Source organism: Cornus florida, unplaced genomic scaffold, assembly GCF_030987335.1.
Source record: "Cornus florida cultivar Cherokee Brave unplaced genomic scaffold, ASM3098733v1 CherokeeBrave_3.0.0_Hap2_Chr07, whole genome shotgun sequence".
Lineage (NCBI taxonomy): Eukaryota > Viridiplantae > Streptophyta > Magnoliopsida > Cornales > Cornaceae > Cornus > Cornus florida.
This window is the reverse complement of record NW_026775577.1, coordinates 26,116,922-26,129,375: the sequence shown is the minus strand read 5'-3', so window position 1 is coordinate 26,129,375 and position 12,454 is coordinate 26,116,922. Positions and strand designations below refer to the sequence as shown.

At 36.2% G+C, this 12,454-nt stretch overlaps 1 pseudogene; it reads left to right on the top strand.

Moving 5' to 3' along the window:
• The first annotated feature begins 5,544 nt into the window (after positions 1–5,544).
• LOC132316474 (protein SUPPRESSOR OF GENE SILENCING 3 homolog) lies at positions 5,545–6,632 on the top strand (annotated as a pseudogene).
• The last annotated feature ends 5,822 nt before the right edge of the window (positions 6,633–12,454 follow it).

The window sequence follows — 12,454 nt, the reverse complement described above, 5'->3', positions numbered from 1 at the left end:
TTAATTAGAAAAGCAGCTGTAAGAACAGCCATATGCCAATAAAATTTAGGCACATGCATACCACTCAGAAGACATCGGACCACAAACATAAGATGATGGTTTTTGCGTTCAGCCACGCCATTTTGCTCAGGAGTGTAGGGGCAAGTGAGTTGATGTAAAATCCTCTTTTTTATTAAGTTCAGTCCGGAACTCATTCGAAACATATTCTCGTCCATTATCAGAACGAATATTATGGACAACAGTGTTATACTGGGTTTTGATCATTTGAAGAAACTGGGTAAATAAAAAAAAAACACATTAGATTTCTTTTTCAATAAATAAACCCAAGTACAACGAAAATAATCATCAATAAATGTCTCATAATATCGATGTCCAGAGAAAGCAGTAACTAGGGAAGGGCCCAGACATCAGAATGAATAAGATCAAACATACTAGGAGCACGACTCATATGAGAAATATAGCTAGTTCTAGTATGTTTAGAAAGCTCACAAACTTCACATTGAAACTTATGGTCCTTACATACTTTATTTAACAAAGGAAACAATAAACATAGATACTAAAAGTTTACATGCCCCAAACGTACATGCCACAGACTAAAGGTGCGAAAAGAAACATCATAAACACTAGAAGTAGGTAAGATAGAAGCTTGAAGACTCGTTCCTGGTGGTTCCCCAAAGTAATAAGCCCATCACGCTCATAACCCCTTCCAAAAATCCTCTTCGAACAAAGGTCCTGCAACAAACAGTGATCTAGTAAGAATATAACTGCACATTGGAGGTTTTTGCAAGCCGGCTAACGGATAAAAGGTTAAAGGCAAGTTTAGGTACATGAAGGATAGATGAAACAGTAATATCAGGAGATAGACAAACATCACCCTTACTGTGAATGTAAGATGTAGAGCCATCCGCAAGATACACAGATTGGGTAACAGGTATGACATTAGAAGAAAAAACTAATAACTCACCAGTCATGTGATCATTGGCCCCAGAATCCAGAACCTAAGTGGGTTGCTTGGCTTTAACATGAAATGCAGTAGGAGTACCTGTAGCAATAGTGGTAGTGGGAGCAACTGAAGGAGCTCCAACTTTAGAAGCAAGGGAGCTAAGCTAGTCCTGAATCTGCCCAATCTGAGACTGAAGCTGGCTCAGTCCAGGAAATACAGTAGATCCACCAGTAGTAACAGGAGTTTTTGTAACAGCCGCAGTACGAGAAGAACCAGTTCCAGATAAACGGTTCATAGAAAAATTTTGTTTCAGTTCAGGATGAAGTTTGAAGCAACGAGCCCTAACATGTCCAACCCCTCCACAATGGTGACAAATAATCTGACCTCCAGAAGCTCGTAATCCAAAGTTGGCTACAAAAGCCATACTATCCCTAGCAAGCTCAGACACTGGTAGAGGAACAAGTGAGGGCTGAATTAAACGGTGCCTGCATGCTTCACCATCAACAGTAGCAAAGGCTTCCAACAGGGATGGTATTGGTGATGCATTCAAGATCTGAGACTTTAGTGGTTCAAATTCTGGGCAGAATCCCATAAAAAATTGATAGGTATGCTGACGATCAAGACATTTGACAAGAAGAGAGGTTGCCTCAGAAGGAAATTCACTGAGAGGCTCATATTGAGCTAGTTCCTCCCAGCGAGATCTTAAATACCCAAAATAATCAGCTACAGACAAATTCAAGCCTTCCTGCGAGGCCTTAGCAATATCTTGGTATAATTCAAAAATACGAGCATCATTCCTAGAATGAGCATACATTTATTTCAAAGCAGTCCACAAGTCATTAATAGAGTCATAAAACTTGAATATATTATAAATGCGTTCCTCCATAGAATTAAACATCCATCCTAAAATGGTGCAATTGTCCATATCCCACTAAGTATATTTAGGATCTTTAATATCTGGCATCTTTTCAATACCCAAAATCCATCCTGATTTGCCTTTTCCACCAACATAGAGGCCGAGGGAACAAGCCTAGGATGCAAAATTACAGCCATTCAACAGCACACTAGTAACTCGTTGAGTCGGTGTGTGTTGCGCCGAAAAGAGAGTTTCTTTATTATTACTTGATTCAGCCATAATATTAAATAAAACAATTCAACAGATTACTAATAATTTCAAATAAAGGAGGAATAAACCTGATTTTAATCAAACCAAGAAGCCGGAGACACGGCGGTCTGATCTAAAAATGCTGCGGAATATCCCGGCAACCCCAAAAAATTACAAACACGTCTTCTGACCCTTAGTGCGTGAAAAAGATTAAGGGAATACCCTTACAGGGGTCGAACCTAGAAGAGATTGGCTCTCCCTAGGACTCTCGCAATAGCGGCCTGAAAAAAGAGAGAGGGTTTGTGAAGAAAAGGAAAAAAAGAAATAGGGAAGGGGCTGTGACAAGATAGAGAGAGAGATTAAGAGAGGGGGGAAGGCATAGGTTTGAGGCTCTGATACCAAAAAGTAACTTGGTAAAATTGGCGTACTCAATTTGAGAGCCTGACTATCATTATATACAAGAGAAAAATTACGAATATAGAAAGAGAATAAAATCAAATCAGAATAAAGAAAATAAAATAAAATCAGAATAAAAATAAAATCCCTAAATATTAACCTATATTGAAGACTCAATAAATCTGCCACAATCATTGAGTTAACTTATGGATATGATTTCCAACGGCCAAAAAATTCATCATCAAATTTGTCTTTACACCTGATTCATGCATATTTGATAACATTTGACCAAGAGCTTCTTTTACCTTCCTATGTGATGGCAACTTATGTTTTTTACTTGGAGTTACAAGAGAGTGATTATGTTCTTCGACAACTTTAGAGATAACCCATTTATCCTCTTTCTTAACAAGTGATATCATTGCTTTACAACCCACTCTTGTTTCAGCAAATTGTCTTTTCTTTTCTTCATTATCCTTAAATCTTGATTCTCGAAATCCTTGAAGTGAGCAACAAAATCGACGACCAATTATATCTCTTGTTTTCTTAAATATACGTGAAGAACTTTTTCGGACACTTAATCCCTTGCTATAAGCATATCCATTATAAAATTTAAATGCCTCATCTATGGATTCAAATTCCAAGCCAACATAAGGAACAATGTCCTCATTCTCATCACATTCAGTTAGTTTTCTTTTTCCTTGATCATTTGACTGAATAACCTCCACATCATCCTCATTAAGATCAAAATATGTATAATTTTGACTTCCAACATCCATTTTTTAACTACACAGAGTCCCGTAGAATGCATTGATAACATTTATTTTAATTAATAAACAACAAAATGGCCACATATATCTAAACATCCATTTTTTAACTACACAAAAGAGTCTTGGTATTCTAGAAAAAATGACAATTCAAATGATAACATGTTTTTTTTAATTAAAATGACAATTTAATTTTTTAAAAAAATGAATATTCTATGGCATTCGGGGCATCATTAAGTACATAGTGAAATACATATCATAAAACAAAAACATGGTTTTTTTTTTATTTTGGGTTTGTTGTTGATTGATACATAGAAGGTAAACGACAATTGGTGGACCAATATTTTATACTACAAAGGATGGAGTCTAACTTACCGGAATCTAGTATAATAGCACCGAGGGAGGATGAGAAGTTCGATGGAGGAGTGTCCCTTTGATCGGAATTTACATAGCAAACTTCCTCATAAAAAAAACAGAGAGAGTAAAAGAGAAAAGAGAGAAGAATTATGAAAGTATAATTAAAAAGAAAGAGAGACAAAACAAAGAGAGAGATAAGGAAATACAGGTGACATACATATCAAGGTAGATGAGATAAGGAAAATACCATCATTCAGTTTGGCTATAATTCATTTCCAGCGGTATTTTCCTCGTCTGAATGAGTCTTTTCTGCCTTTTTGAAACAAGAAGATGAACCCCGATTGACTACTCAAGGTAGAGAGAGAACTAAGAAAGAGAGAGAGATTGAAAGGAGAGAGAAATAACTAAAAGAACTAAGAAAGAGAGAGAAATTGAATGGGGAGAGAAAATAACCCGCGTGAGGAATAAAGAATGAAGGAAGATAGAGAAACAAATGATAAAAAAATATAAAAGTTTTATACCTTTTCTGTTGTCCCTAAAAAGTAGCATTCTTCATATTTTAATTATACTTTACGAACTTATCTCAGTGACTGTTGATCCAACGACTGTTATGCGAGAGTACGACGCTGCGGTTGCGAGAGCGCTCTCGCAGTAGCATTACCCTATATGTATATACATGTGTATATATATGAGTGAATATGTATATATATATGTATATACATGTGTATATATACATATATGTATGCATGTCACATGAGTGAAAGTCTGTTTGTTTGATTGCTTGTATTACCTTTTTTCCTCTATAATTTATATATTTTATAGATGATCGATGATTTCTATACACTGTGTTGTGCATTCTAGTAAGTGGTTTCTCTGATTAGCTTTTTACTGGTAAAGTACCATTTCATTTTGATTTATTAAAATATTAGTAGACCTTCATTTTGATTCTCTGTCTGTTATTCTATTTATCATGTCTTTTGCATCAGGTAACTAATAATTAGTTTAGTATGGAGACATTGATTCATTTAATGGAGTTTTATTTGTTTTTATTAATTTGGTAATATGGAGATTTAGACTTACTTCACTGCCTATTTGATTCGGTAAGTTGTTTGAGAAATTCCATTTACAATTATGAATTTATAATCACTATATTTTGTGCTTCTCCGGCAGTTTGGATGAGGTGAAGCCTCCCCCATGGACGTACAACTGTAACCTGCCCTCGCAGGACAAAAACCAATATGCAACTCAAACCCTAGCTCGAAACCGCATATGTCATTTCTACTTATTATTTTTGTTTCTGTTGTTTGGTTATCATTTTAAAATTATATATATATATATATATATATATATATTGTTGAAAAAAGCCTTTTGAGTTGATTTTTGGGAGTTCTAACCAACCATATATGCCATTTCTTCTTCTTGGTCGTCTTCTTCTTTTTATTGCTTTTTTTGTTATCATTTTTATGCATTTATTTAATTTTTGTCTCCCCTGGAGAAAGATGAATTGGGAGGGAGCCTGAGTTATGCTAACTGCAATTTGAAGGGGGTATAAATTACAAATTGTGAAAATTGCAGTTTTGTATTTCTTATGGTAAATTCTTTAGATTTATGGATAAGTTACACGTCAAATGAAACCGATGTTTCTTGAATCGCTCACATACATTAATGTTTTTTGTGTTAGTTGCAATTTTCTAGTTATATATGCAGTTTGCTTTATTAAATTAATTTTATGTCTTTATGTATTCAGTGGTCCTTTTGATTCGCAAGACCATAGAATACCTTGTTCTGAATATCTTATATCTAAATTTACCAGATATTTTTATGTCTGTATATTGACAAGCTGTTGGGATTCTTCCTTTGGATAGTCTCACAGATAAGGCAGAATTCTGGTTTTGTTTCTTTGAACATCTAGTCTAATCTTCATTTCAAGTGCCAACTGAATTTTCATTTCAAACAATGACCATATGACAGATTCTACAATGAATTCGAGAAAAGGGGGTGCGAAGCCATTCGTTGCTGGTACTACTGACTCGTCCAAGGAAAATAGCATATCTGAGATCTCTAGCATCAGCGTTGATCAGTTGAACCATGGTGTGGCAGACATCAGCCTGGATTCTGCACAAGCTGGAGTTCAGAAGCTGGGTATACAGAGTACTAGTGGATCAGGAAAGGGTTTTGGTAGTAGCTTGCCAATAGTGAATGCTGATTCCAAAAGACTACCTGGAAGAGGATATTCAGGACCCCAATCTTGGATAAATTGACTGTTGAGCAGATCCATGAACCGGCAAGGCAGTGGCACTGCCCAGCCTGTCAAAATGGGCCTGGTGCCATTGATTAGTACTGAGGCCTGCAGCCCCTCACAACACATGCCAAGACCAAAGGGTCAAACAGGGTGAAGCTCCACCGAGAATTTGCAGAAGTTTTGGCTGAAGAGCTACACAGGAGGGGAACATCGGTCATACCAGCTGGTGAAGCATATGGCAAATGGAAAGGTCTGGATAAAACTGTCAAGGATCATGAAATAGTTTGGCCGTCCATGGTTGTCATTATGAATACAAGACTTGAGAAGGATGATAATGATAAGGTACAGTCAATTTGTTTTGTTTATTTTATAGGGTTGATATCCGCATAATTTTAATCAACGGAACTGTCATAAAAGACACATTATATTTGGTTTTTATGAAATAAAATTGTTTGCTTCATTTTAATTGATTATTCAATATGTTGCATTGTGCTTTCAATGGCTTGGCATGGGAAATCAAGAGCTTCTTGATTACTTTAGCTCATATCGCGCTGTGAAGGCTGGGCGATCCTATGGTCCACAGGGCGCCATGGGATGAGTGTCTTGATTTTTGAGGGCTCAGCAATGGGTTATTTAGAGGCTGAGCGTCTGGATAAGCATTTCAAGGATCAAGGGACTGATAGGGAGACTTGCGATTGTCGTTGTGTTCCTTTCTATCCTTGAGGGCAGCGCCAATTATATGGTTACATGGCAGAGAAAGGAGACATGGTTACATTTTACCAACATTTTCAGGTCCTCGCTCTCCTGGCCTATACCTACATTTGATAATTAAATACATAGTTTATTATTCTCTTGGAGATACAATAGTACTTCACTTCTTCTACTAATTTCTTATACAATTATGTTTTGGAGTAATACAGAGCATACCTTCTGTAGACGCTTGACACGAAGAAGACACTACACCCCGACAAAGTTCAGCAGTGAAGAATGACAGTGGGGTCACTAAAGAGGAAAAGAACCTTGATGAATACTGAATGGCTCTGTTTATATTTTCCTCTGCTTCAGCTGATGCACCCAAAGTACGAAAACCTAGAAAAACAAAAAATAGTACGTGTCATCCGCCATGTAATAAAATATGCATGCATAAGTAACTCACCATTAAGGTCTACTTGACCCCAAGTACAGGGAATGGAAAATCCTAGTTCGGCACGGGTATCTTGGTCAAAAAATTCCCAGTTCCTTCCTGAAACGAAGAAGAACCAGCTTCTCCACTCCGAATTTGATTTGGATAGTCCCTCAATTATGGGACACTTACATCGACTGGTTAGCTTTCACCACGATCGATCTACCTTCTTTTGAGTATAATATAGCAAGACCTCGCTAATAGTTAAAGGAGGGTTACTGCACGCCTTCCATAAGACAACACACCCTATTAAGGCCTTCCAGGCATTTGGGGTCAGTTGTTCTGGGGTAATTCCAAGGAAGGAAAAAAATTCCTTAATAAAGGGGGGAAAAGGTAGGCGTAACCCAACAAGAAAGGCGCATTCAAAGAGACAAATTTCACCATTTGGAGCCTCGGAGGCTCTTTCATGGAGAAGGGGAGCCCGAATGTGGATACAAGAAGGAATAGCATACAAAAATCAAAAAAAATTCAGATCAGACTCCGAAATTGAAGACTAAACGTTGTCTCCCATGTCTACATTAACACTATCCATCGCATAGAAAAAATAGTGGGAGAAAAAGACATTTACCTTAAAAGATTATGAAGGTAGCAGCTTACTCTTTTATACTCCTTAAATAAGGCGAATAGGTGAAGAAGGAGTGTCGTGCTTTCCCGATGAGAATATTTGATTTTCAAACACAAAAAAAAAAAAAAAAGTAATAATGAAGGCGTGCTTGATTTCTCAGACTTTATTTGATTGCTCTAGTGATTCTACTGCGCACTTTATTTGATTCCTTTACTCGTGATTTTTCTGAAGCTGCTGCCTACTCCTACTTTACTTTTCTGTGTAAATATATTTTGATGTGATGCCTACTGCTATACAACATACAAGTGTTGCAAGCTGTGCCACATGGCAACCTCCGACGCTGCCACGTGGCAGCCTCTCCTACAGCCTCCTGCCACATGGCAGCCTCTCCTAAGTGTGCCACATAGCAGCCTCCTGTCACATGGCAACCTATTCTAAAGCTCCTGCCACGTGGCAGCCTACTGCTAGGGGTGCACAAAAGAATCGAAACCATGAGAACTGGAACTGTTTTTTGCGGTTCTCACGGTTCCGTTCCCGGTTCCGATTTTAGGAACCGTGGTTGGTTGTACGGTTCCGGTTCCAACCCGTGGGAACCGATAAGAACCGGAACCGTATATATATATATATATATATATATATATATTATTTAATTATATAAATTAACTAAAAAGTCTAAACAATTACTACCATTTAAGGCAGCCACCGACACCAAACCACGTGGTCCTAAGCTAACCACAAAAGACAAAATGAAAAACAATTAGTAAAACATACTTTTTAACTTTTTGCCCTAAGCCTAAACAATGAACATCGATTCAGAATTTCAGTCCTCGCCTCCTCTCTTCTAAACCTAAACCCAAGCTAACCCTCGTCTCCTCTCATCGCCCTCGCCTCCTCTTAAGTCTTATCTTGTCGATTCAGTCCTCACTGAGTCACTCCTCATCCTCTCATCTTTGGATCTTCTCATCAGTCATTCATCGACACCGTCACACGGCTTCTCCGATCTACACCCATACACCGTCTTAGGTCAGCAACATACTGTTTTTCAGTTTATCTGGAAGAATTTCAAACTATTAGTATTTTATTTTGGGATGTAATATTATAGAGAATTTCAAACTATCAGATAAATTCATTTTTTTACAAGGGTACAACAGGGGAAAAAACTAAAAAACAGGGGAAAAAACTAAAAAGACAAGGGTACAACAGGGGAAAAAACTAAAAAGAGCAAACAGTCTTATGGCTAGAAGTTAACCGGTTCTCATGGAACTGAACCGGTTCGGTTCCATACTTATACAGTTCCAGTTTCGATTCCGATTTTAAGGAACCGTTATGAACGGTTCCGGTTCCGACTGGAACCGTGAGAACCCCTACCTGTGCCACGTAAGCTACCTCTTTTAATTAAAAAGAGTATTTTGGCACTCGAAGGGAGTTTTGAACCCATGACCCCTACCACCAAGGTGGAAGGTCTTAACCATGTGGGCTACATGAGCCCATGTGCATTTCTCCAGCAAGTAAAGTATATATGTGTTATCTTTACTTGTTGGACAAAAATAAAAATATGTAAATATATATATGGCATGGTGAAGAATAAGTTAAAGGAATAAATCTTTACATTCTCTACGTTCGACATACAAACCCGAGAATGGGAGGCAACTGATGAGGAGTCTTCAGTTAGGAAGTTTGATCGTCACACAAAGCTGTAAATTAGGATAAACTCCACTATCTTTGATAAGGATAAGAATACGTTCTCCCTTCCGTGTTGAAAAAGTATGAGGAATACTACTCCTTCTTTAATACAACTTGACACCCATATAAAGAGGGCTTTTGGATTAACATAAAAAGTACGACACAAATCCCTAAGAAAGTCTCTTAACTTTCTTTCCACCCTCCTGATCTAGCATTGACTTGATCGTCGGAGGCTCTTAGGCCGATACCACTACGATACTCGATCATCTTTCTCTTCCTTTTTCAGGTACGACGTCGCTTCGAGTCGCCGCGGAATCTTGCACGCGTGACGGTCAAACTTCCTGGCTGAAGACTCCTCATCATGATGTATTGAAGCTCTTACATCAATTGATTGTGATTATTTGTATAATATATATATATATATATATATGGACGTGTATATGAGAAAATTTATACATAATGCCTATTATTTTTCTAGTTTTTTTTTTTTTTCCTTTCTAATTTACTCTTCAAATTCCTTAAAAAAAAAAAAAAAAAGTTAATTTTTCCTTATTAAAATAAATTTTAATTGTTTCTTTTTTAAGTTGTCATTTTTCTTTCCTCTTTTAAATATATATATATTTTTCTTAACATTGTTCCCCTAAACTAAAACTGCTTGATTGTAAAACTTATTTGGGAAAAAGAATATTGAAGACAACATTATGCTATAACCCACCAATTGGAATGTTCTACAAAAATGAGTCCCACATACTAAAATAAGTGAATCAATTGGACAACTTTGAAATCATTACTTTGTTGTATCACCTAGAATATACAACGGTTGTAGTTTTTACCTACTCGACAGAAAAAAATTTAGAGACCTTATAATAGGACTCTTTTTCGTCCTTATTTTTATTGGACAACGCACATGAGGTCACAACACCATTTCTGTCCGGAGTGAGAAATTGGCCCTTATAGAGAGGAATGAAGTTGGGTACTTCGTAACCTGACCATTTCTTTGGTAATGAGTTTGGAAACCTGAAAAACTGGAAAAGTTTTATTACTTCCATCGAATGTTGGAAGGAAATAATCTAATGGACCCTGAGAAAAAGGATGCTCTTGTGTCTCTTTCCCTTGCATTCGGGGAGAATTAGAGTGTCCTAATGTAACAAGGGTCATTTTGTCCCATATCGGAATCGGATGGGAAAGAGATTGGGTATAAATGGGTGGGTATGCAACCTTACCTAACAGTTCGAGCTTTTGGGTAAATGGGCGCCCATTTATCCAAATTTGTTGAATCTCTTATATATAGTACTCATATTCGGCTTTTATGTTCATATCTTATTAGTTCCCTAATTTGGTAGGTTTGGAGCTAGAGGTTAACAATTGCTATGGCTAGAAACGTCTTACCAGACTTGCTCAATTGCATGCCTAACCTATTGTATTTTGTTTCGAAGAAATTGAAGGTGAGTAATCTTATGAGGAACAATTTGCTATATTTATGTATGTATGTATATAGTTTTTGATCCACAATTTATGAGCTTTTCTGATTTCTCTCTACATTATGGACGTAAAGCTTCCAAGGGTTTCAATTTTGTTGAACCAGAAGTCGTGCCTTATTGTTTGTCCATGCATCTTCAAGAAATTGAAATTACTGGATTTCTGGGGTTGAGTGATTAGTTGAAGCTGATAAGAGTATTTTTTGAGAAATGCAAAAGTATTGCGAAAGGGGACAATCGATTTTCGTAATTCAAAAGAAAAGAAGAGAATGAGTTTCTCAAGAAATTGCTAATGTTTCTCATTCATAATTTATCCTTATATTGGGTGCCCCTTGCATGCCATGTCATTGATATACTCAACCAATGGCAACGCATTATTTAAAAAAAAAAAATTAGTTCACCTATTTATAACTTTACTGTTGACGACATGACGTGCATAGCGCACCCAATAATAATGCTAGTAGACATAAAAGCAATTCTGATTGATCTACCTTTATAATTCCTCAAACAAGTAATAGACATAGAACGTGAGAATTAATGTTGTTTGTTTTTATTTTTTTGTAAAATCATAGGAGTAATGTTTTCATGTTTAAAGAAAAATAATAATAATAAAAAAGGTGAAGAGGAAAATAATTTAAATTGGCTAGAGTGGCTGGTTGTGGGCTTGCAGCACAGGGAGGGAGCCAATAGAAGATTGAGAATGCTATAACTGTAAAGAAAGGTCCAAGATGATAATAGTATTAGATGACTCGTGAATAAGATAGCAACGGAGCGGTTTCGGGCGAAAACGCTTTCCCATCCCCGTTTAGTATAGCTACTTACTAAATGGGGTTGGACGTATTTTGTAGAATATTTTCGTAATTGTATTACGAATTTAACGAAAGTAAAACGGAATAAATTTTTAAATATGGTAATAATTCTTTTTTTCTTGTGCGGATAATAACAAAATTCAACTTCTCAATTGAAACTTTAGACTTGATATTATTGAGGAGGGATGGATGAGAGGATGGATAATTGAAACTTCTCGTGTTTGGTTGAAGGGAAGAGAAGATAAGGAGGAAACAAGTTCTTCTTATTTTTCTATCCTCCCAATTTTGGAGGAAGAGATGAGAGAAAAATTGAATAACTACACGTATACAATTTTCAATCTTTAACCTTTTCAAAAAAATTCAAATGAATATCTACCTTTTATTATTTTATATAATTGGGATATATTGTATTGGTAAAAAATATATAAAACCTATATCTTTCCCTTTTTTTCAACCAAACATAAAAAAGTATCACCCCAATTATCATTTCTACTATTATTTCCATTCAACCAAATAAAAAATGAAGGAGACACCTTCCCTTCCCTAGAGATGCCTCTTCCATCTCTCCCCCTATCTCTCTTCCATCCATTTTAATTTCTATCCCTCCAACCAAAGGAAGCTTAATCATTCCCATAACTATTCTAAACAAGGCGGGTTGGTGCAAGTACCCTACGAGGCGAGGTATTTTGCCATGAATATATAGTATATATGCTGGGTTTGGTTTTTTAATAATAATAAATTAATAATATATTTTTTCTTTTCTTTTTTTGTTACATAACTGGAAATCAGAATAGTAGTTAATTTTGTTTAGTTGACACTTCTAGACTAAAAAATCTCTTTTGAAATAATACTGTTTTATAAATTTTTTAAATAATTTAAGAGCTTTTTTTAATTGAACCAAAGAGTGTTACAAGTTTCCTACATTATTG